Source organism: Buteo buteo, chromosome Z, assembly GCF_964188355.1.
Source record: "Buteo buteo chromosome Z, bButBut1.hap1.1, whole genome shotgun sequence".
Lineage (NCBI taxonomy): Eukaryota > Metazoa > Chordata > Aves > Accipitriformes > Accipitridae > Buteo > Buteo buteo.
Window position 1 is genome coordinate 37,108,012 of NC_134204.1, and position 21,559 is coordinate 37,129,570.

General features: G+C 35.8%; 1 long non-coding RNA gene across 1 annotated transcript; it reads right to left on the minus strand.

Annotated features, from left to right (window-relative positions):
* Positions 1-655: 655 nt before the first annotated feature.
* Positions 656-21,240, minus strand: LOC142027313 (uncharacterized). The gene is made up of 3 exons (XR_012649087.1): positions 21,115-21,240; positions 13,856-13,973; positions 656-755 (listed from the first exon to the last, which is right to left on the minus strand). It is a non-coding gene; the product is annotated as an uncharacterized LOC142027313 (long non-coding RNA).
* Between the last annotated feature and the right edge of the window lie 319 nt (positions 21,241-21,559).

Consider the following 21,559-nt stretch of genomic DNA (forward strand, 5'->3'; position numbering starts at 1 on the left):
GTTTCCCTCTTGTTTTAAAAAACAGCTTCCTTTATTTCTTTATTTATTTGCAGGTGAAGCTTTCAGGTGTATTTCCCTGTAGAGCTCATTTTTTACTAAGTGCATTTAAAACAGAAAATAAGAAACAAATACAGAAGTTTTTTGATGATACTACTTACTTACTCTTGAAGGCTGTACTTTTTTTTGATTGCTCATCAATGCTTTCCTTCTTGTATAATTATTTTGATGCAGTTGGTGGCTATCTAAGATTTTCCATGTTTACCAGCTGACTTGCTGATTACTATCATGAAATATTTCACCCAAAGTTTGGCTCTGATACCATGAAAGTAGGAGACATTTTGGTGCATACAGGATAAACAAAATATTTAAAACCAAGTTTCCTAGAATATCAGCTTGCTGCCTTCAAGAACAAAAACATGCTAATGAGGAGAAAGGTACAAAAATCATCTCCAGTGCAACACAGAAGTGCAGGTTTTGTGCTAGCACTTCTCAAAATCCAGAGAGATTTTACATGCTGGTGGCAGCATAGCTCCAATGGTCTTACAAAAACAGTCAGGGTGGTTAAAAGACACTGAAGACAGTGTGGCGATAGTGCAGTAAACTGAATTTTAATATCCCTTACCTCTTGCCAATCTTAGGGGAGTCAGAAACTCAAAACTCCTCCTTCCTTTACTGGCTAGCAAGGGTCTGGAGTCTTAGTCCTTGTCATACAGTGGCTGGAGAAAATCTCTGCCAGGGATCCTTGCAGAGTTCTGCTTTTATGAAAAAGACACAGATTAAACCTAGCATTTTAAGATTTTAAGAGCCAGAAAACTCTTAAGCCTTCATTCAAAAAGACCTCTCCACACCAGTGAGATTCTGCAATTGTAAACAGTTCTGTTCTGCCAGGCATTTTCAGGTAAATCTAAAATGTTAGTAGCATGCATGTTAGAAGTAAAAAAACACAATTAGTAATGAGGTCAGAGTTTGAAGTTCTTGTTCAGTATTTATTCAGTGAAAATTTGACCTTTGAAAAAAACTTCAGAATTTGCCCCATTGTATTTTAATATTTTGGAGATAAAGCAAGATACTCTATTTCTTATATGTTTATGCATGACATTGGTTACAACACACAAATGCAGTAGCTTACACTTAACAGTGTATTTTTTGTGGAAAATCTTGCAATGAAACCTGTCAATTTTTCTGATAAAATAAAAAAAAAGTGCTCACACTTTGACAAAGATTAAACCATCCTTCAGTGCTTATCTGTGTGCTGTATTTGTGAATATGAACAGGCCTTCAAAGTTACCATTCATGCATGAAAAAATTGAACATATGCATCAGTTTATGTAGGATCTTGATGTTAAATAAGCATTAAGAATGTATTGTGCTTGTATTGCTATGTCAGTGTCTTCTGGATAGAGCTTAAGTTCATTTCTGTTGCAATGTGGAGAATTCTCTACCTGCCTCTTATCCTGTAATAGTTTTGTGGTTATACAGAAGACAGCCTGTAATGCAATCAATCTTTTAATTTTCATGAAAATTAAATCACTTACAAGGAAGTGAAATACACTAAAATATAAAAATATTAAAAATAATAAAATGTTAAATCCCTTATTTCACTTACTTATTTCCCTTACTGCACATTTCAGGTGGTAGCTGAATCTCTTCTTCATTCAAAACTTCCATTATCGTCAGTCAGATTGGTCCTTTAGGAGAACAGGAGGTGTGTCCCATTGAATTCCAGTAAATTTAGCTAGAGAACTATGCTCAGTGCCAAATTCATAACTCTGGATATAGCTAATGTTTTCTAAGTGCTCGAGGTTATGTTTTTAGGCTCTATGCACCTACAATCCGAGACAGCAAAGACACAGGCATTGAAAAGAAAAGGCTGAAAAAGTGAGAGCAGTCTACAACTGGACTTGTGGCCTATAAGCATCATTCTATACTGCAACACCATGTAGTGTAACCAGGCTGGAGAGTCTTGGGAGATAATTTTGTTAGTGTAAGAAATAATTCCAATATTACAAGAAACTTAGATAGGTGCTATGATAGATCTTTAAAAAGGGGCTGCTGTTCCTCAAATCTGATAGAATTTGAGGTCTTTAAAACCATTTCCCAGACCATTGTTAAGTCTATAAACACAATTAGACATGATCTTCTTCAGCTCTAACTTACGTGGTAGCTAACTGGCCTTCACTTAGCTCTAATCCCTTTCCATCTGTGCTTTATAATGCAGCAGAACATAAGTCGGTGGAGACCTAGGGCCACCTTCCCTTCCAACACATTCAGCTTCCATTGACTTCAGTGGGAAGTGAAGGGCGACAGCTTTTCTAATAATGGAAGTTGTAAACATTACTCATCACTGTCTTTTTCTGTTAATTCAATTCTACAGGACACTTTAACACACACAGGGCTGTGGTTCCAAATGCAAGAAGAAAATAAAGTATTCGAGAGCAAATACTGTTGGGCAAATACTGCCTGGTTGGCTCTTTTCAAATCACTGGGCCAAATTCTGCTTTTGGTATAATCGTAATTATAGGATTGCTTTCAATTTACATGGGAGTATTGGAGGCAGGAATTTGTCCCACTGAGATTACTTTATAGGCTAATGTAACAGCCCATTGAGATTAGTAAAGATAGAAGAACTTGGCTCACAAGGGAAAAACTCTCAGGATTTATAGTCCGACTGAGAAAAGTAGGAGTGCATAGAATGCCTAATTACAATGAAAAAAGTTAATGTATGTTAAGATATTAAACTTCTTATTATTTCTGGTTTTCTGTATTTTATACATAAAATGCAATAAAAATCCCATGTTAGGTACAAAATAAAATGAATGTCACTAAAAAATGACTTTGTCCTGAAAAAAATCCCACCCCTCCAAACACTGTGACATTTATGACTATGCTGAGGGTGCATCTAGCCACTATTTAGATTGTCTCTCAGCTCTCAGAGCAAAATCCATTGCATGGAAAGCTGAATAATGGAATTTTAGTTACAACATAATTTTCCAGCTGTTCAAAAAAGACGTATCATGGTGTATGTTTTACAACTGCTGAAAAGCAGTAAAATTAACTGATGAATGGTCATAACCATCTGGGCCCAATCCTGGAAAGTGTTAAGCATCCTGAATTTCTGCATTTCTGTTGAGGCCAGTGGGAGTCTGGGGCTTGCTGAGCATTTTGTGGTCAAAATAAGAGGGTAGAAGATCTTTCACCACCTCTCAGACTAGGGCCAATAGCCAATAACATCGAACTGATCCTACCATCATTAAACTAAGTCCAAGACACATCAGTATGAAACATGGTGCCAGTGGAAATTTGCTGTGCATTAGATGATTTGTGTCTGTTTCTCTAACACTAGCTTTGGAGGTCTCTTGGATCAACAGCAAGACAGAGTATGAAAAAAGCTTGTTTTCTGCATCCCAGTGGAAAAGAATCATCTGTATGAACTGCTGTTACAATGGTAAAAAAATTTCTAGAAGTATTTTATTCGCAAAATACTTATGCTATCTCCTCAAAAGAAATGAGGATTATCTTAATCTTTACATCAGTTCTCATATTAGAGCCAAAAAAGACTGTCTGCTTTGGAGGATAACAAATCTGACACTTCTCATCTGTCTGATAGACTGAAATTTTCCCTTTTCTTTTGGTGCCCTGAAGGAGCAACATCACAGCTGCACACATTTTCAGGGGACTGTAACTTCTTTACTGAGGACTGTAGGACTGTAACTTCTTTACTTCTGTACTTCAGCTGGAATATTCCACTGGACTGACACTTAACAAGCCTCTTTCCTCTTGCCAGTCACATCTCAAGGCCAACCAGGTTCCTCATTCAAAAGCTTTGTCTCAGGTAATCTCCTTACTCAAACACTGAATTGTACCATCTGAATGGCACAATGCAAATGTGCCATTGGTTTACTTAATGGTCAACCCCCTTCTGCCTCCCATCCCATATCACGAACATTGTCTTGATTTGATACAGAATAAAAAGAAAAAAAAAGCTTCAATAAGCTTCCAGCCTGCCTTCATCCTAAGAAACTTAATTTCTTTGAGTGCCAAGCTCCTTTTGAAGATTTTTTTAATGGACCATTAAGAGAAAAGTGGCTAAAATCTTATTTTGCTGCTCTGATAAATTCAGTAGCAATTAGAGAAAACTGCAGGACATTCTAAAATGTCTCAAAAATATGAGAATATTCTGATTATCATACGATTAAAAAAAAATCTATTTAATGGAGAAGATGAATGTTCACCTGAAGACTGAGCCTACTTCCACAAAATAAATTTAGTCTCCTGAGTGATCTTTGCTGTCTGTAAAGTTACTAACGTGAAAAAGGATTACTGTTGTCACTAAAGCTTGTAGAATCAGACCCTAAAGCTCCACTAACATTAACTTTCTTATTATTTGCTTACAAAATAATTTGTTACAGTGCCATCCAGGTTGATGCTGCATACCTGGGCTTTCTGCTCCCTGTATCCATTCAGGGTCTGAGACTTTAAAAGCATGAACACAAAGGCAAAACCAAACAGATACTCAATTACTTTCCTGAGATCCAAACCCTGTATCTCTGAAAATGGCTGTACCTTATAAACCATGAACTTAAGAAAGTTGACAAATGCATCATAGAACAATTGTAACCAGAGTAACCCAACTCTGAAGAGATGTAAAGAGGAACTAGTCAAATAAAAAACTCATAGCAAGGGAACTTAGCATAAATGCAAAGGGAAACACACAGGTAGCCAGATATCTATACGCTATCACATAACCAGACAGGAGTACTCATGACGGTTTGCTCATTTAATGACTCCCAAAGTGAATATTTCAATATTTGCTTGAAGCCTTCTTTCTTTTGTAGCTTGTAACAACCTTTTTAAAGAACTCTTGGGAACTAGGAGGATCTAAATACGTCATTTCTTTCTACGAAAAATGAAGAAAAAAGGCATCTGCTACAAAGAGTATCAACAGAAATATGACCTGTCTAGCCCAACTGTGATGTTCTTTCCCAGATTTATACAGCTTATATCCTTCTGTGACTATTCCTGTACTAGACCTGTATGTACTGGCATATCTTTTCATGGAAAAGAGCTAATTAATGGCAAAGAAAGAAAAGTAGAATTCTCAATCATAGCTCAGATTCCCTCTCATTCTTCTGTCTTAAAATTAAGTTTCCAGAAGTTGTGATTGTGCAGAAGTATTTCATACATAAAGTTACTAACGTAGCACATCTGCCTTTAGTAACAGTGAGCTTGAATTAGCACAAGTGCAGTGTAACTGCTCTGTTCATTTTCATTGTCACTATAATCTAAATCAAGTTGGCATTTTGGATATGAACATTAACAGCTGCATTATTCAAAACCTTTAAGTTGGGATAATCTCATCTCAGAACTTCAGTAATATATTAACTATGGAGAGATCTTAGCAGTGGAGTTCCACTTGTCTTGGTGGTGAGCATGATTTGCAGAAGTTTGAGAAAAATTTTCTTAAATTATCATTATTCCAGGCTGGTGCAACATGACTACCAAAGAAACAAAGAACAGCAGTTGAAGCAAAAATAGTAGATGGTATTCACTTACTTGATAATCTACCTTTACCCATTCTTAAAAAAATGGGGGATTTAACCACCACTGTGTCACAATCTTTATGATATTTTAGTCACCCCAACCCATCTACTTATTTTAGACATGCCTTGTTAGCATTAGAACTTCTGTCCCAAAATATAACTCTGTAGTTATCAATAGTCAACAGCAGGAGCAAAGAGTCAAACAAATTATTGCTGGCTATTAGAATTTCAATCCATCACGATGCAGACAACAATACAAATGTTAAGATGTCATAATGCTTGCAACACCACAATCTAGTTGTAGCCTGCTACACCCTAAGACTCCACCCAGTCCATATTGGTAAAGCTATACAGATAACAGAAATGACAGAAGACTTGAAAGAAAATTCTAGTGTCAGTAGATCTGACTGGCATCTACTGTCTGAGAGATGCAATCCTCTTTCTTTACTTTCTTTTTCCTATCCATGCTCATCAAATAGGTGGGGTAATTTCAAGTAATTCTACTATGAACTATGAACTTGAGAGGGAGCAACGAGTACAGAAATAAGCGCTCTGCACAATATGACCTCCCTTCTGACTTCAAGAGTTGATGGTCCCTAAAACAAGAGGTTATTCAGCCTCCCCAGGCTCATTGCCAGGCATCTTTAGATCAGAGGCTGCTGGTCCTACTGACTGGTGCCAAATTATGTGTGATGGTTTTCCTGATATACTCAACTGTCTGCTAGGGACTGAGCTGAGGCCACTAAACTAATTTCATGTAGGAGTTCAGGTTTAAGTCATTTTTAAACAACATTAACATATTTCATATATTTTCTCTCCAGGAAAAAAAAGCCCTTGAGAGGCCAAAGCAGAATAGTTTCTATAACATAAGGTAATCTTAAATATGATAGATGTAGGATCTGCCTATGACTTGCCGTCAATTACAGAATTTATCCCATATCAGATGAAACAAGTTTAATAAACCACTTAAGTGTTATAAGGTATGCTTCCTACCAACATGAATTATGTATCTATCTGCAGCAAAATGTACGTGTTCTATTGCTCTGAATATTAAATACAAAAACTATGTTTAAATAATGTGAAGGGTCTGATTTAAAGCAACAAAAGCCAATAAATTCAAAGTTTATGCTGGCACTCTATCCTTAACTCACACAAATTGTTTCAAACAGGTATAATGGCATGAATTACACCCCTCTTACATTTATGTTTCTACTTCCACATTTGAATTTCCTGAGTTTTGTCAGCCTAAGTCTCTCCATGAGTGTCTTTAAATAGAGTTCTAAAATGTAATTTATTAGCTTTGGTTTTGCTTTTTAAGGCAAATGTATGCCTTATTGAAAATTTAAAAATGCACATTTTTTTGTCTGAGGATGGAATGGTTCCTTTGGAACTGTTTTAGTTCCTCTATTTAATACAAAATCAGAGTGATTAAAAATATTTATTAATTACTTTATTAACTTTGTATTATTTACACAAGAGACTGTAATGGGTCCATCAGAGCTTTTCTGATCTCTTGGGCTACCATAGAACTGGCCAGATATTTAGTATACTCATTAAAAAAATAATTGTTATAAGGCATATATAGAGTCTTAGCAATATGGAAAATAGTAGTGAAGGTCTACAGTGCTTATGTTTCAAACGCTGAGTTGGGTTTTAGCTGCTTTGCTGTTTCTATCATTTTATATGGCATCACATAAATGTGAATAGGACTTTAAGAGCCCAAAATAAATTCTACCCAAGTGGGCTTTTGCCAGAGGATTCCATATAAGTATAATTGGAAAAAAAACCTGGTAGAAAACACAAAGGAAAGGTGTGATTTTTGTATCTGTGGCAATATTGCTGATCAAGAAGTACCTGTAAGTCCTGGGTGAGAGGTGAGATTGAAGCAAGATGGCATTCAACAGTGTGATGTCTCAGTACAGCAAATAAATGCACATCTCAACATATAGGCACATAGAGCACAGTCTTAAAATGCCATCTTAGTTGTAAGTTCCTCCAGGATGAATATGAGTTATAGCTAACTTGGGAGCACAGAATGTATCTATTTATTAAACAAGAGAAAGTTCTGTAGCATAGTGTAAAAATCTCAGACTTGGAAACTGAAAAATCCTAAGTTGTAGATTTCAAAATTAATATTAGTATTTTGCGAAAGTCACTAAGTCTTTTTCCCTCTAAAATTTCCCATTTGTAATACAGGAATACTTACTTCACTGGGGGAGTCTCAAAGATTTACTTGTTATTGTTGCTATAGCACAGAAAAATATATACTACATGTATGCAAAATCCTACTATCATATATTTATCTATTTATATGAACTTAAGTAGTTTTGTTTAGGTTTTTATTGTGGAGAGCTTATCACATCTGTTTCTAACTTTCCGAGTGTTCTTCAGCTAGCTTAGACTCTAATGAGTTTGCTCTGTGTGCATTTATTGAGTTCATTTGAATTGTACTATTATTGTGCTAGAGCTGCAAAGCTGTTAACAAAAGAAACCCCTTAAAATGACACTGGTAGGTAACCTCTTTCACATAAATGTTCAGAAAAAAACTTAATATTCTCTTCAGTTTAGTTATATATCAAATATTATTTTCACTGGGGACATTGTTCTTCTTCACCTTAAGATGAGAGAATACAAAAATGCTAGTAAATGTGGAAATGGCCCAACACACTTTTTCATATAGTTTTTCAAAAGCAGTTTTAGTCTGTTGTTCTGAAGTCTGCACATCTGAAATATGTGTAACTATATGACTTTACACTTCTAGAGATGTTTTACATATCATAAAAAAGTATAAAGGTACATGTTTATCTAAACCTGGCTCATGAATGCTAACTCTTAAGATTCTTATGATTCAAGATTCTTCAGTGTCAGACTTAGTACGCATGATGTCAAAGGAAGTTGTAACCTAAGTGAGCTAGAGATCACATCACTGTGAATTGTCACAGGAAATATCAAACAAAATGAATAAATGAAACAAAAGAACATTACTTGTATGAAAATACAGTACAAAATTTATTTCATACAGGAACTGGACAAGTCTCCTTCTCTGTCTCTCTCTCTGGAGACATTTTGACCTCTGTGGGTCCAGTTTCCAAATTCTATTTCAGATTTAGTTCTGAGGGTCATCATGATCAATTGACAATTTAATTCCTATTACATTAATACTGTAGTATTTGTTGCTATATGAAAGGCTTTCCATCAAAACATAAATTATTTAGATCACTGGTTAACTGTGGTTTTGAATGCAGATCCATAATCTAGTGCTAATGTTTCACCTGGAAAAGAGTACATTACAAAATATTGTACGTGAAAGCCCAGCTGCTAGTGCTTTTTCAACTGGGAGCATGGTATCTACCAAGATATCTACATGGCTAGTGTAATTTCATAATTATGTACTACTATATGTTTAGAAATCATGCATAAGCATATGCACATAGAGAAAAACTCAATAGGTTAAGGTCTAGCAGCTTTGTTTAGCTGATTATAAGCTGTATGTACATATGAGTACATGATTCTATACGGTTTAGAACAATAAAGGCCTGATGTATAGGTATATGACTACATGTGCATCCCTGAAGACAGAGCCAGACAAGCGAAGAAGAATACCTAATACAGAAGTGGACAGATACCAAATGCAAAAAGTATCTAAACAAGAAAACCTTCATAGTTTTACAGAAATAGAAAATATAATACAGAGCAGGTAGATGATGGTGGTCATTGTGATTTTAATTAACTAGAGTAATTTGTACCTCAAGGATTTATTAATTTCCTTTTTTATCTTTAAAGAAAATTGAAAAGGAAGATGTTCTGTATTTGGTCTTGAATGCCACATCTCATTCTTCAGAATGGGATAGGGCAGGATAGATTCTTTTCTTGCTGCAGCTGATTGACAGTGGAGGTTTATGTGTGGTTTTAGCAAACAGTGATCAGAAACAGAGGAAAAAAAAGAGGAATGAGTCTTTTTTCTCTATTTTATATACAGAAAAAAAAAGTTCCTGTTTTTAATGAAATTCTAATTCTTGTGGGTCTTTGAAACCTATGGGTTTCAGTTGAACGATTAAAGAAATTATTACATCAGTAGAATCACAAGTTGAGAAGTTAAGCAAAATTTCTCCTAATCTTAAAAATACTGCCTATGAACTCATATCCCTACTTTTAAACAAGTAATGTTTAGCAGCCATATCTTTATAAAGCCTCCAGTGAGCAGCTTTTATTCTTAAAAATTCTAGATAGAGCTGTGATTACTTAACATCCCTGAAATACAACTCACTTTATTTTACATGCATAATTTCTTAACCTGATTTTCCTCTTTTGACCTTTTGTTTTTAATTTGTTTTCATAGGTGATCATTTCTATGCTATTTCTTGAGGTAGCTTAGAATTTTGTTATAATGGCAAAGGCGTTTGTTGTTGCTGTTTTTACTCTAGTAGTAACCAAAAGCAGCTGAACAGATTTGTCCAGACAACCCAGGAAACTCATTCCTTGGCCAGAGACCAAATAAAGTTTTCATTTTGACCTGGCTCAGAATTGCTTATGCCTGCATTTAGAATATTTTAAGCAAAAAGCATCCAGATATAAGTGGTAACAATTTAAAAAGACAGTACTCGGTTGTTAGAATTTGGGATTTTAGGTATTTATGTACAATTTATGAACTTGTTGGTTATATTAAAATGACTTAGTATTGAATCCTTCAGTGCCTCTAAATTCACTCATCTGCTGTCTGGATTCCTGTAAAATATACAGGCGGGACAATGAAAAGTGACTAGTCCAAATGCCTCTTAGCTGCAGAACAGTGTCTTAAAATAACACTGTGTCTGAAGCTGCGAAGTCCAGCTTGACTCAACATTTTTACAAGCTGGTGAAGAGGTACATGGGAGTAAAGGTGTATTAGGGACTCCCCAGAAGGGGGAATTGAAGTTATTGAAAATTTATTAGTTATTAACATTTTGGTACACATATTTAGAAACACACAGAGAAGTAGATACAAGAGCACCCCTCTTAAAAGGGAACAGGACATAAGGATACTTGACACAAGTCAAGAAATACTAGTATTTCCAAAAGAAGGCACATTGGAGGAGTTCAGCTCAGCAGCAACAATGTGAAAAGTTGCAGTGACACAGATACAAACCTCATGAGCATCATGGCTGGTGAGATAATGAAGGCTAGTATTTGTTGTACCACTTAGATCTGAGTATCTCTTTTGCTTTCTTATCAAACATTTTGAGAGTCTTTGTTTCCTTGTTCTATTGATCAGATGACCCTGAAGGGGTGACCTGTAAATCAGACAGAGGAGCTCTAGGGAAGACATTGTTTAAGCTCCTGAGATGCTTTATGAGGTATTCAGTACTACTGTAGTTCAAGGCAGCTGGATTGTGGATAATCAAATCTAGAAAGTCTTCACAATGAGGTATTGTGCTTACAAAATGTGCTGGTGAACAGAGAGCCTATCCAGATTTAGGAAAGCATGAAAAAAATGTCAACACAGTTTGTAGCTCCACACATAGAAATCTCAAACCATAGAAATCTCATGCTTTAAGGGATTCTAGATGAGTGCTTGGTCTAGACTAGCTGTCTTTGTTTAAATTATATATCTCTTAAATGCAAAGGAATATTCCTGAAATATTTTCCATATCTGCCAAGTTCATGTTGGTTTATATGTGTCATTTCGTGCAAAAAACTTATGGGTCAGTTTATGAAAATAATTTGCATATCACCGTAAGCGTCACTTAATTTTTTTAGCATTGATGAAAGGTGAGTTTTCTATGTATTTATAGGAGGATAGCAGAGCAAACTACAATGCACAAAAATGTCTTCCACACTGCCTCTTTGGAATCTCTCTCTCAAGCAATCCATTTTGTTTTCTATCAGCATTCTTTAGTGAACTACAGCCCTGTTCAAAACAGGTTTCCCCTGTGAGATAACTACATCCAGAATAGTATAAATTTATACAGTTGCTGATATTAGCTGCCATTACCCTTATTGGCCTGTCCCCATTATCTTTTATGCCCTGTCCCTTCTCAAGCTTCATCCAGCCTCCTTTTTCCGTCTAGACTCTCTTACTTCTCATCTCTACTAATTCTTAGTTCTGTTAACAGGATTAGTTTCTCCCCTTCAGGTCTTTTTGCTAGTTGAGACCCACATTGTGAGGAGAGAAAATACACCCTGGCCTCTTATAATGAAGGAAAAATTCCATTCCCCACAGTTCAGCTGAAAACATGAAGTTTCAGTTGAACTGAGGGAATTATGGCATGGCTTGACTGTCAAGCAAGATCTGTAATATTGAAGAGTTTTGGGTTTCATTTTAATTTTTTAGGATATGGTGTTCCTGATGGACTTCATTAGGAAATGCATTTCTCATCATTTTCATGGTCTCTAATGTTTGGATAGGAATCCTTCACCTGTATCTGCCTTTTCAGTCTTGGAATAATCAAAAGTAAAAAAAGAACTAATTTCTCTATTCAGGTTTCAGAAGTGGAAACTCAATCACAGACTTTTGGGATTTGTTGTTCCAGCAACTGAGGTCTTACATGGTGTAGAGCACAGCAGGTATCTTTATGTAAAAGATTTTTGCTAGAGTATGGATAGGATTGTGTGGCTGATGGTGTTAATTGAAAGAAAGGCTAACCACCACACTTGTGCAGTGAACTGGACAAGAAAAACTTTGTTTTAATTTCTGAAGGTATTGCAACTAGATGCAGTTTGTACTGCATATTCATAAGACCAGATATGAAACAGAAAAATGAACCAACTATGTTATTGATGTCTGGGAACGCTGTCCTGTTACTCTTTCCCATATAGTAAACACATATTTCATCTTTTTCTATGCTCTCCTTCGATACTTCAGTCTCCTTTTAATCAAGTGCTGCTTTAGCTCAGCTGTTACAGCTGTGTGGCTTTTACTAAGCAATGTTCAGCTCTTTCCAGCTCCTCTTACTCATTCAATATATAGCAATAGAGAAGAGACATAGATCCAATTCCCATGACTAGGCCAATACACAGTAGGAACTTAAAATAGCATCCAATTAATTAAACAACAACAACCCCCCCCCCCCCCCCAACAAACAGTAAAGCAGAATTTACCAGAATAAGAAATTCCTACATTACAGTGAGATGCTGTCTCAACCAATCTTGTGCTATTTGCTTAAATACCAGAAAAGTAGCTTTAAAATTCTCATGAGGAATGCAGATCTGCTGGTTCACTGTGAATAGAAAGGTAGTCAGAAATAGTGCACTTATTAAGATTCTTCTAATGATCTGGATGCAAAAAAAGAAAACTGCTCTTTGCCATATACAGCTACTGCTGTTGTCAAATCAAACCTGAACTGGAGCAACTGAAGTACCAGCAGTATCTTTCAGACAGCAGTGGGGACATGCCTGTCTCCTGCTGTTTTCTTGGGGGGGGACGGGACACGACCAGTGAATCTGTAGTTGTGTAACTTATACAAGGGTACAGCAAAAGAAGATCCAGTCCAAAATCCAGTAAAGATAAGGCAGTCTTTCCATTACCTCCATGGGCTGTAAATAATGGCACAAGTGAATTACACTTTAATATGGGGATGGAGTACAACCCTTTGTAAGTGTAGCAGCAACAGTATCTATAGAAAAACACAAAATCAAACCTACTGTGAGAATAATCTCTGCGCTGTTTTAACATGAGTATCTAAGACATTAGATGAATGGGGAATGTGTTTGAATATGTAGCTACTTTATTCCTCAAATTTTAAATTGTTTTTAGTTATATGTAGAAGTTTCTTACTGCACATACAAAGTAGACATCTGTGAGTTATTTTCTTTGCTATCATAATAATATATAGTTGAAGAGAGAAATGAAAAGCTATAAATTACATTTACTTTTCCCTTTTATGCTTCAGTGTATTAACCTGTTTGGATAATTTATATAATTGAGTTCTCAAAAAAGTGTATGATTAGAAATGCTTTCATCTGCATTACTAAGACTAAAATATGGATGTGTAAAAGTAGATATTAAAAATAGAGAAAAATAAGAAGAGCTGGAAAATTCCTTTCTGACCTCACCCTTCTGCAGATTTCACCAGTGGTATTATAATGGCTATGAAAACATTGAGCCAGAAGTTACGATGTCATTTGGACACAAGAGAAGCAGTGATCTGATCAGTGTAACTTTTCTTACTGAGAAGAACAAAATTGATGCTTGTAAGAGGTTTGGGAATTTTCAGAACTAGGACATAATTTTCTACACCTTTTCTAGCATGTAGATATTTACTGCTTTAAGAAAGAACCCTTTATAATTTTGAGGGTTTAGCACTTTATAGCCATTGTGGTCAGGTCTAAATACTTACATAAAATACAAGGCTGAGGAAAAATCCAACCTTTGATTGGAGCATCATTCTGATTTGGAAAGTGTCTGTCATTTGAACATTACTCATACTCCCATTATGTTGTGACTTATGATGTACTCTAGGCAAAACAAAAGAAACACTACTGAACAAGTTCCTGAAAAGAAACCCCAGGAGCTGCAACAAAAAGTAAATAAAGCTTTTATTGTCTTTAATAGTCTTCTGTGATCTTTGAACCTTGAATGTGTGTGTTTTTATTATTTACCATAACACAAAACCATACATTTCTTCCCACCCATCAATTTTCAAGGAGGTAATAATACTGATATTACTACTACTAATGATACTACTACTGATACTGGTAACAATAATATTAATGCTATTGCTATGCTATACACATATACTCTTCCAAATTTGTAAGTCATATCTGCATTTTCGCCAATTGTATTTGGCCTTAAATGATAAAATTTCAGCATCTGTGGTGTATTTCAGTGTAGAGCCAGTCAACCAAACTGAATGCTTTGTCAGCTTACAGATGGTTCATATAGCTCTGTCCTGTTAGATTATTTTAATTATCTGTACTATATTAGATATAGATGCTAACTGCTATTGATAAATACAGTTTGTTTTGGGGACAGCATAATAATTAAGAAATTGTACAAGAATATTGTTGCAAGAACCTTAATGTTATTATTAAACTCTTGTGCTCTTGTAAGAGGCTCATTATTTTGGCTGCTTATCCTTTCTGCAAATCAGTATATTTATGGAATCTGCTAATAAAAAAAAGGAATCTATTAACAGCTGAAAGCCCATTGTGATCTTTAAACATATTGGCTAACAATGAGTCAGCTTTGGTGGTGACAGTTTTATAGACACTTATGAAACAGCAATCAAAGTTTTAATTAACCTTCAGTTGTTTAATAGTATGTTGTTTTCAGGCTTTCCATTTGGAATGTCCAGTACTCCTTTGTCTCTCTTGCTTTTTGTAGTGTTTGGAAAGTTGTATAAAATCAAATAAACTGAGATCTTACATCTGCTAAGTTACTAGACTTCTTTTTATTTCTTACTCTTGGATGGCTCTCCTTCAGTTGTCTTTTATAATGTCAATTTATTTCCTTCAGAGATAAAATATGGTGGTGTTTCTGTGAAAATTTTAGATATCCTGATGATTCAGTGATAATGATATTGAGTAAAATTTATTAATTTTTATATTTTTAGTTGCATAGGAAGGAAAATCCTGTTACATGAGAGACTGCAAAACAACCTATCATTTTATGTTATGCTGTGCTGCCTATTAGTGCTGTCTAGAGACCTTGGGATACCAGTTTGAAGGAGGCCCTGAGATTCAATCTGTAGCTTTGATGCTTAATACTTCACATCTATTGCAGATTTAATATTCAGGTCATACAAGCATGTTCAGACCAACTTTACAGTGCATGTAATGTTTGCTGTACTTGGAGTGCAATGTAGCATGGATGGGTTTATATTTGACAAACTGGATTTGCCGTGCACATACAGCGCTGTAAGGACAGATGCTATAGTAAGGTCCCTTAGTAATGTCGGGTAGTAATTTCTTAAAAAACTGGACAGTGGTGAGATCACCTAAGCCCTAAACATAGCGCAAGAACTTTGTAGTATCAAAGAGAATCACAGTATATTATGAGACATAAAGGAACAAAAAGTGTAAAAATAGTAACAGGTTTATGTAATTGAAAGAGTAGACATTGCCACATTAAATAGTACAATATATGATTCAGATCCATGTCCTTTCAGAGACTTTTTTTGCTGAAAGCAGTTACACTTTTTCTTGTCAATAAATGAAAGGATCAAGGACACACCTAACTTTTCTTCCAACACCGCTAATTCATAGAGGAGAGCTACTTTGGGATATGCTCTGAATATCTAAGATTACTCAAGATGACAAGAAATAAGGCTTCCTCCCCCTTTCCCCCGCCCCCCCTAAACACCAAAAAACACAAACCAAAAAACCAAAAGGACAATTTGTAATTTACCTATTTTGATCTCTCTCCTGTTACCTTTTTGTCGGGTTGACTACCTTACACTGGCAGTTGCTGGCTGCTTTCTGTAAATCTTTCATTTTATGTGAGGAGTGCTCAAAAGTTTTAATTTTATTCTTGCTGAATGATGGCAGCCAACATTACAGAATATGCTAAGGCAATCCCTGTTAACCATATGTATATTATATTTAGCTTTTGTGTTGGGACTTTGCACAAGCCTTCAGCATAGGCTCCTAGCCAGTATGTATTGGCTTAAATATGGATTCAGTTACGTTCTTCTGCCACCTGGATTTGAAGGAAAATTCAATTCTTAGAACTGCATCAGCACCACAGTCATCTATTAGCCAGGTCGTTATCATTGTAATATCATGGATAAAAACAAATTAGAAAAGCTAGCCAAGATGGTAGTAGTAAAGGAGACAGCTTAACTGTCTTTCTGGTAAACTGGTCTTGTTAGGCATTTTCTTTGAAGCAGATAGTACTTCCCCTATGTTCCCCTTCTTCCTAAAAGACATTATCCACTTTACTGTTGTGTTGAGCAGAGGGTGCTCAGCTCTGCGTGTTCTGCCCAGATGTCTGTCTGTGAAACCCACAGAAAGACTCCTGGGAGGGAAGGGAGCACCACATCTCCATGTGACTGCTTAAGAAGAGGCGGCACAGGGCAAGAAGCAGCAGGCAGGGATGGTCCTATTGCCAGCAAACAGGTGATACTAGTGAGTATGGAGTGGGTAAGTGCTACTGCATGGGAAGGCCCTGGCTCCTCTACACCAGGTATGTGCCACTTATTTAGTGAAATAAAATGTATGAGAAATGCTGTGTATGAAAAGCTTTGCACAGATAGCATGTGCCCTCTAAAGCCTTGAATAAATCTTATCTACAGTCTACACAAGGATTGCCGCAGACTATGAGTAAAAGGACCTTGGGATGGAAGTAACTGGCCTGGAGAAGAAAGGACAAAATTTCAGTACTTCCCACAATACTGCTCTTCATTAGATAAGAGGAAAAAAAAAAGAGCAAATGAATAACATGCATGCGCACAAACCTGCTATAATTTTGGTTCTATAAGCCACAATTTCTACGACAATTCCTTATCGATGTAAACGATAGTACTTAAATGAATATAATTATTTAAAAGTGAAGGATATTATTTTACCTTCTATTGTATATTTCTAACTTTTTTCTACTACCCCGAATACTGGTAAGGATGCGTAGATTCAGAATTTCCATTTGCTAAGTGAGTCAGGGGCTGCATATTTACCTGAACCTTTGTGTAAAGTTAACAGTGAAATACATAGCTATTTATTACTTTGGTTACTAGAATATAAAAGAAACAAGTAATAGCACTTCTGTAAGCAGCACTCCACTGTATATAATCCTACATAATTATATAATCTGTACAAACAGAATTTTCACCCAAATAAACTTTAAAACAGTATTTGTACAGAGGTATTATTCAATAGGAAAAGAAATCCATTAAAGTGATGCAAAGAAAAAGCAAATCATGCTCTCTCAATAACTGGACCAGATAGGATGCCAGTTATTGATTTAGTCTGGGATACCGGAATACTAAATCTTCTGCTGTATCCAGGCACAGTATATCTTTTGGAATGCTCATGGTGATTTATTTTTTATGTTTAAAAAATAAGAATCCTATTTAAGGGCAGAGACTTATCTTCATGTAGCCATGTTCTGTTTAGCTACTGGGAGAAATTACTAGCTTTTGCTGAAATTTCCTTCCATAAGTATTGTTTTCTAGATTTAATATTTTTTTCCATTGGTGTGCTCCAGGCATTGAAGCACTGTTATTCTGTGCCTCTCCAGCGTGACTTGATGACTTGCCCAAACATAGGCCTTCTATTTCTCCTGCTATTTCAGAGATTGTTTCCTACGTGCATTTACTATCTTGTAAAATAGTTCCAAATAGAACAGTCAAGCCTCTCACTACCCAATGGTGGGATAGGGAAAAAGGGCGATGACTGAGAATGCTTGCTTGCTAAAGTCAGTCAGCGGAGCACAAGTGCGACCTTGGTCCCAGAGACAACATTTCATCTAAAATACAAATAAATACAATAGCTGCTTCCTCTACCATGAATGTTGTAAGAATAATACAATAGTTTTTTTGTGAAGCATGAGGTCACAAACATCCTCTAATAAATACTGTCCAATTGGGTAAGTACTTGTAGCGGGCTCGATGACCCTCATGTGCTAGGTTACATTTCCTCTGCCTATTCTGATACTAAAAGGTTTCAGAATGAAGTGGATCTCCTTGACTTGGCAGACTTATGTCTTATGAACATCAACAAAAATGTTCAACATGGTGTCTGAGCAAGGTATAGCTGAAGCATTAGCACCAAACTTCCCAAATTTGCCTTAAAAAAAATCAAGGTATTTGGCAGGAATGCTGCAATGTACTGCAAAATAGAAGATAATAATCCTGTTAGCACTATATATGATTATTCAGATATGCCAGATGAGTATTCCCCATTTATAGTAGACAAAAGCAGAATTATGTACATAGATAATAAGAATTAATAAAGTCCAGGTTATATTCCTGAGTATTCCTGGAGGGTATACAACTATTACCACCTAGTCCATAAAGCTACAACATTTTAAGAAGTTACTGTCTTCTGTTGCTTGCTCTGCTCCTCATCTAAAAGCTTCTATGCAAAATTTGTCCATCTGCAGGGGTCTAGAGATAACTAAGATTATATTTGAAACTGCTGCTGGATTATTCAGAAGTTGTTTGTCAAAGCAGTAACATCTAAATTAACTTGGTTCATTGGTACCTCGGATTCTCAGAAATGAAACCTCAGTGAAGATAAAAGACTGACCACCACAAAGCATTTTCTAGATCACGAAATACTGCCAGAAAGGACATGCTGAAGATCAGAGCAACTCAGATTTTGGATCATTTTGAGCATACTTCTAAAACAGAATACGTGGTCAGAAGCCATGTGGTCAGGATGCAGGATTGGTTAGGGGAGACAGATGGCAACCTGATACTCACTGGGAACACAAAGCATTACCTGAGAATAATGAAAAAGCAGAGTTAGCTTGCAAGATGAAACTACACATATTCTTCTATTTGTAGCTATACCTCATTCCCTGAGTAAAGTGGAGGCTCAACATATGATCTAATGTAATTGCTGTCTCAGCGACATATTTCCTTTTTGTTTTTCACAGCCTCAGTATATTGTATTGTAGTCAAGAATTCAGACCACTAAAGCAGTGAAAAATATTAGTATCAGTTTTTTACTATTTGTTTCTAGTCTTCATTGGCATATTTCTACCATTGTTTGCGTAATAAAACCAAATTAGCTTTTTTTTGCTGTTGTTTACAAGAGATATCTAGTGTTACCTATACTAAGTGTCCAAAAAACACAGGTCATAATGGAAATAAAATAGTGATTTCTAATAGCTATTTTTATTTGATTTTCAGTTTTTGAGTTCTTAGTTCACATTTGGGTCATATTTCTATACTGCTGTGAGGCATAGAAGTGCTAAAAGCAGCAGAAGAAACAACCTAGAAATTCTTATGTAATCAAAGGACTCCAGAAGGGGTTTTAAAGAAAATAACAATAACAGGGAGCTTGCAATAAAATTGTGAGAGCTGGCAATAATTAAACTTCATTTTCTGGAAAAAAAAAAGGAATGTAATAATTCTTGGCAAACCACTCTAATAGAGTGCTGTTTATTTATTTTTATACTAGAATTAAAAATAAACTGTAGAAACAATTCTATTGCTATGTTTTTTGTGAATTTGAAACTGAATATGATCTGACAACCGCCTGTCCTCTCCACAAATGAGTAAGCATGAAAAGCTCTCTTCTGAACCCTCGCTGTCTGACTTCAGAACTTAATTAACTTCTTTTACATGCTTAAATCAATTGTTATCTTGTGGACATTACTAGAATACAACTGATGAGGAAATTAACAGAAACAGTCAAACACATTTATCAAAAGTCAGTATTAAAAAATCTTAATTTCTGTGAGAATATATTTTGTTTCTGAATTTATTCCAGATAATTTTACTTGCACTCTGCATTATGTTTGCATTCTGTTTATTGGAAAATACAGATGTTTATGTAGTATTTATTCTTAAATATTTTCTGTCTCTAAAGGAAGCAATTCTGTTGAATAAAAAGTGTGTCTAAAAACTTAAATCAACAGACACAGAGTCTCACTTTGTTACTCTAAACTCAACCACAGTAGGAAAGTAAAGTTCAAAGTTACAACTTTGCATTGCTGCCAAAATACACGAGCCCTATCTCACTGGATTGAGTCAGTTGAGTCCCACTGTGATGATGGAGTTCAGGCTGCAAGAAGAGTTCATGTTGGGCTGACTGCAGTACCACCCTAGAATGCAATGTACAGTATCTGTTTTGTATTCCCCTGGGCTGGGAATTTATAGCAAACACTGCTTTTGGGAACAGTGTTAGCAACTGAAATACTGCAGTACAAAGTGGCCTCCCAGTAACTCTTAGCTACTGCCACAGTGCACACAGATAATAAAAATAGAATCTTGCTTGTTCATCTGAAGTAGTTTCTGAATTGTCAATTTAAGTGATTGTAAATAACTGTAACTTAAATCTGATGGTCAATCGAGACAAACACAAAGACATTTAGCTTAGAATTTCAAGTAAAAAGATCCAGCAAGACAACTGAGGCAAAAGGGATATTATATTGAGGTGTCAAAACCCCCTTATCTTAGAGTGGGAGCAAGTATCTTTTCTTCTTAAAAAGCTAGTGTCTGTAAAATAATACATAACAGTAATGTAAGTACATCGATAAAACTAGAGAAAGTGTTTTAATTGCTGCAAATGTTTTTTGACTAAACTACCAGTGCTTATATTTTGTTCCAATTTGTTTGTTTTCCTAAGGTCTTTTTTTTTTTTTTTTTTAAAGACAGTATGAATTGTTAAACAAAGACCTGAAAATCGTATGCCTTGGCTCTGTTCTGAGCAAATACATTGCTGGGTTCTGATTTATGCCCTATTCAATAACTGTAGCTTTATCAAGGCTACTGCTGTGCACTCTGCTGTGACTTACCCTGACTACACCTTAACATCTCCACCATGTAAAAGGAGGTAAGCTATACTTAAATGAATTTTGCAGGTTGCCTGAAATATTCACATTAAAACTTCTGTTCAAAATTCACTTATTATTTCTGAATATAGAAGCTTAAAATGTAACAATTTTTTTAATTAAAGTGGAAATTCTTATTTAATTAATTCCAGTACTTACTCTTTTAATCTGTCCACAGTCGGAAGATGAGTATGTTCTAGTGCACTGTTCACCAGTGTGCAATTCTAAAAGATACAAACTGTTGCAAAACTGATTTCTAATATTAAAAATGGTAGATTGTGAGGCACTTGCATATGTTTGTTGCTCTTGCGTTGTATACATGTGCATGACTGCAATGGGCTGATAAGAGTGCAGATGTGTAGGTGTATGTTCTCAGCTGCCATCCCTAGGGTTAGGGAGAGTCTCATCTGTGTCCTCTGCATACTATACAAAGTTTGGGTGGTCGTGGACGGTGTTGCCCCTTCCAGCAACCACTCCTTGAGTTAAGAAGGGTATCGTGCCTTATTCATTGAACCTGGGTGGCCACGTACTCTTCACACCCTCTTTCAGGGTGATAGAACTCAACTCTTCATTTTCCATGCAACCCTTCTGTAACCAGGTGACT